The sequence below is a fragment of the Ictalurus punctatus genome, chromosome 3 (genome assembly GCF_001660625.3).
Source record: "Ictalurus punctatus breed USDA103 chromosome 3, Coco_2.0, whole genome shotgun sequence".
Lineage (NCBI taxonomy): Eukaryota > Metazoa > Chordata > Actinopteri > Siluriformes > Ictaluridae > Ictalurus > Ictalurus punctatus.
In genome coordinates this window covers 36610485-36615484 of record NC_030418.2, presented here as the reverse complement: position 1 = coordinate 36615484, position 5000 = coordinate 36610485, and the positions used below count along the sequence as shown (strand labels likewise).

At 36.7% G+C, this 5000-nt stretch overlaps 1 protein-coding gene across 1 annotated transcript in view; it reads left to right on the top strand.

The window, feature by feature from the left end:
* tet2 (tet methylcytosine dioxygenase 2) overlaps window positions 1-5000 on the top strand; it is a 33346-nt gene that overhangs the window by 1380 nt on the left and 26966 nt on the right. The gene's annotated exons all lie outside the window — the stretch shown is intronic.

The window sequence follows — 5000 nt, the reverse complement described above, 5'->3', positions numbered from 1 at the left end:
ATTTATAGTGTATTAGTGCACTATGTAGGGTAATTATAGTGTATTAGTGCGCTACGTAGTGTATTTATAGTGTATTAGTGCGCTATGTAGTGTATTTGTAGTGTATTAGTGCACTATGTAGTGTATTTATAGTGTATTAGTGCGCTATGTAGTGTATTTGTAGTGTATTAGTGCACTATGTAGTGTATTTGTAGTGTATTAGTGCACTATGTAGGGTATTTATAGTCTATTAGTGCACTATGTAGTGTATTTATAGTGTATTAGTGCGCTATGTAGGGTATTTATAGTGTATTAGTGCACTATGTAGGGTAATTATAGTGTATTAGTGCGCTACGTAGTGTATTTATAGTGTATTAGTGCGCTATATAGTGTATTTGTAGTGTATTAGTGCACTATGTAGGGTATTTATAGTGTATTAGTGCACTATGTAGGGTATTTATAGTGTATTAGTGCACTATGTAGTGTATTTGTAGTGTATTAGTGCACTATGTAGGGTATTTATAGTGTATTAGTGCACTATGTAGTGTATTTATAGTGTATTAGTGCACTATGTAGTGTATTTATAGTGTATCAGTGCACTATGTAGGGTATTTATAGTGTATTAGTGCACTATGTAGTGTATTTATAGTGTATTAGTGCACTATGTAGTGTATTTATAGTGTATTAGTGCACTATGTAGGGTATTTATAGTGTATTAGTGCAGTATGTAGGGTATTTATAGTCTATTAGTGCACTATGTAGTGTATTTATAGTGTATTAGTGCAGTATGTAGGGTATTTATAGTGTATTAGTGCAGTATGTAGGGTATTTGTAGTGTATTAGTGCACTATGTAGGGTATTTATAGTGTATTAGTGCAGTATGTAGGGTATTTATAGTCTATTAGTGCACTATGTAGTGTATTTATAGTGTATTAGTGCACTATGTAGGGTATTTATAGTGTATCAGTGCACTATGTAGGGTATTTATAGTGTATTAGTGCACTATGTAGTGTATTTATAGTGTATCAGTGCACTATGTAGTGTATTTATAGTGTATTAGTGCACTATGTAGGGTATTTATAGTGTATTAGTGCACTATGTAGGGTATTTATAGTGTATCAGTGCACTATGTAGGGTATTTATAGTGTATTAGTGCACTATGTAGTGTATTTATAGTGTATTAGTGCACTATGTAGTGTATTTGTAGTGTATCAGTGCACTATGTAGGGTATTTATAGTGTATTAGTGCACTATGTAGTGTATTTTTAGTTTATTAGTGCACTATGTAGTTTATTTGTAGTGTATTAGTGCGCTATGTAGGGTATTTGTAGTGTATTAGTGCACTATGTAGTGTATTTATAGTGTATTAGTGCACTATGTAGTTTATTTGTAGTGTATTAGTGCGCTATGTAGGGTATTTGTAGTGTATTAGTGCACTATGTAGTGTATAGTGCACTATGTAGTGTATTTGTAGTGGATTTGTGCACTATGTAGGGTATTTGTAGTGTATTAGTGCACTATGTAGTGTATTTGTAGTGTATTAGTGCGCTATGTAGTGTATTTGTAGTGTATTAGTGCACTATGTAGTGTATTTGTAGTGTATTAGTGCGCTATGTAGTGTATTTGTAGTGTATTAGTGCTCTATGTAGTGTATTTGTAATGTATTAGTGCGCTATGTAGTGTATTTGTAGTGTATTAGTGCGCTATGTAGTGTATTTGTAGTGTATTAGTGCGCTATGTAGTGTATTTGTAGTGTATTAGTGCGCTATGTAGTGTATTTGTAGTGTATTAGTGCTCTATGTAGTGTATTTGTAGTGTATTAGTGCACTATGTAGTGTATTCGTAGTGTATTTGTGGTGTATTAGTGCACTATGTAGGTATTGTATGTATAGTGTATTAGTGTGCTATGTAGGTAGGGTATGTATAGTTTATTAGTGCACTGTGTAGTGTATTAGTAGGCTTTAAAGTATATTTGTGCACTATGTAGCGCTTATAAGACTTGTTAGTGTATTATGTAGTGTATTCATTACTACTTCTTCGAGTGTAATGAAGGATTATGATCACACTATATCGAGTATGAAAGAGATTTAGCTCTAAACTAGTGTACAAGGACAATGTAGCGTATATTACTGCATTATGTAGTTTATGTTAGTGTGTATAAGTCCGTTAGTATGAGGCGTATCCCACTCTGTAGTGTGTTTATTAGTGTACTTTGACCTGCACTTAAAACTGCACTTTAGAGTGTAACTAACACTTTTGGCATGATTTATCACACCGTGAAGTTATTAGTGCATTTACTCATCGTTCTATGTTGTATAATTATAAGTGTATTATGCAGTGTATTAATAACTATACACTGTAGTGTATTAGTGTGTGTAAGGCATTATGCATTGTGTAAATGAGAGCATTTGTTAGTGAACTTACTGTATATAATAAATGTATTATTGCACAAGCATTATTTATTAATACACTATGTTCTGCACATGCACACACACACAGTACTTGTTTATACTAATGTAATTAAGTCTTAATTACAGAGGTATTAAGAAGGAATAAGTGTGTGTGTGTGTGTGTGTGTGTGTGTGTGTGTGTGTGTGTGTGAAACTGGCCTGAATTGTTGCTCTTTTTTTCCAGCTGTGTATTATACTGGCCCTTTAGCATTTGCATATTAGTGAGCTGTTGGAATACAAAAGCTTTTCCTGTTTGTGTATTGAGCTTTGTGTATTCCACCACTGTGCTTTACAATAACAACCTAATGAGACGTCGTTACTGCCAATACTAATGCTAGCGCTAAGATAACACGTCGCCAGATTACATTGTAGGTTCAATGAGCTATGGCTAACGCTAATGCTAGTAAAAACCCAATAAAAAGATCAGTATTAGGAATGTAACTTTTACTGTATACTACTTCAGTAGTAGAGTCCCCTGACCTGAACCCCATAGAAAACCTGTGGGGTGAACTGAAGAGGACAGTCCACCAACACTCACAGGTTTTATGAACTCGTGCTGACATTCCCCAAATTTCTCACTACAGTAGTGTGTGTGTGTGTGTGTGTGTGTGTGTGTGTGTGTGTGTGCTGATGGCGATAAATCCCCCCCCACACACACACACACACACACACACTCCTTATCTCCTGTATTGATAAGATAAAGCTCACAGCAGCACCGTTATGTTGTAATGAATCTGATCGTGAGTGTAATGTATAATATAGCATCTCAGAGCTACGATGATGTCACGGATTTTTACTCTCATCATGATCATTATGTGAAATTAAGCACATGGATAAAAAAGGATTCTGTTTATTAAAATTAAATTTATTAAAATTAAAAGCATGATAATACCACAATCCCACACATGTCATCTGATATCTACTGTGTGTGTGTGTGTGTGTAGGTGTGTGTGTGTGTGTGTGTATAAAGGAGGATGCTGTCAAACAGGTTGGGATCCGCAACCTCTGCTACCGCACCCTACACACACACACAGAGTATATCTCTCTATCTCTCTAGCGCTCTCTCTCTCTCTCTGTACTCTGTATATATATATATATATACATACAAAAGTGAGTATTGGGCCCAAAGTGTCAATATTTTGTGTGGCCACCATTATTTTCCAGGGTTACTGCCTTAACCCTCTTGGGCATGGAGTTCACCAGCGCTTCACAGGTTGCCACTGGAGTCCTCTTCCAGTCCTTCACCCTCAGCTTCTTTAGCAAGGCAGTGGTGGTCTTGGAGGTGGGTTTGGGGTCGTTATCATGCTGGAATACTGCCCTGCGGTCCAGTCTCCAAAGGGAGGGGATCATGCTCTGCTTCAGTATGTCACAGTACATGTTGGCATTCATGGTTGCTGCCTCACCTGGTTGCTGCCACACACGCTTGACACCATCTTGGTCTCATCAGAGCACAGGACATGGTTCCATTAATCCATGTCCTCAGTCTGCTTGTCTTCAGCAAACTGTTTGCGGGCTTTCTTGTGCATCATCATGGTGGGAATCGAACCCCCGACCCTGGAGGTGTGAGGCGAACATGCTAACCACTAAGCCACCATGCACCCTAGCATAAGGGACACTGTAGTATAAAGGAACACTGTAGTGTAAGGAACACTGTAGTGTATGGAACACTGTAGTTTAAAGGAACACTCTAGTGTATATAACACTGTAGTATAAGGAACACTGTAGTATAAGGAACATTGTAGTGTAAGGAACACTGTAGTATAAGGAACACTGTAGTGTATGGAACACTGTAGTATAAGGAACACTGTAGTGTATGGAACACTGTAGTTTAAAGGAACACTCTAGTGTATATAACACTGTAGTATAAGGAAAACTGTAGTATAAGGAACATTGTAGTGTAAGGAACACTGTAGTATAAGGAACACTGTAGTGTATGGAACACTGTAGTATAAGGAACACTGTAGTGTATGGAACACTGTAGTATAAGGAACACTGTAGTGTATGGAACACTGTAGTGTATGGAACACTGTAGTTTAAAGGAACACTCTAGTGTATATAACACTGTAGTATAAGGAAAACTGTAGTATAAGGAACATTGTAGTGTAAGGAACACTGTAGTATAAGGAACACTGTAGTGTATGGAACACTGTAGTATAAGGAACACTGTAGTGTATGGAACACTGTAGTATAAGGAACACTGTAGTGTATGGAACACTGTAGTTTAAAGGAACACTCTAGTGTATATAACACTGTAGTATAAGGAAAACTGTAGTATAAGGAACATTGTAGTGTAAGGAACACTGTAGTATAAGGAACACTGTAGTGTATGGAACACTGTAGTATAAGGAACACTGTAGTGTATGGAACACTGTAGTATAAGGAACACTGTAGTGTATGGAACACTGTAGTGTATGGAACACTGTAGTTTAAAGGAACACTCTAGTGTATATAACACTGTAGTATAAGGAAAACTGTAGTATAAGGAACATTGTAGTGTAAGGAACACTGTAGTATAAGGAACACTGTAGTGTATGGAACACTGTAGTATAAGGAACACTGTAGTGTATGGAA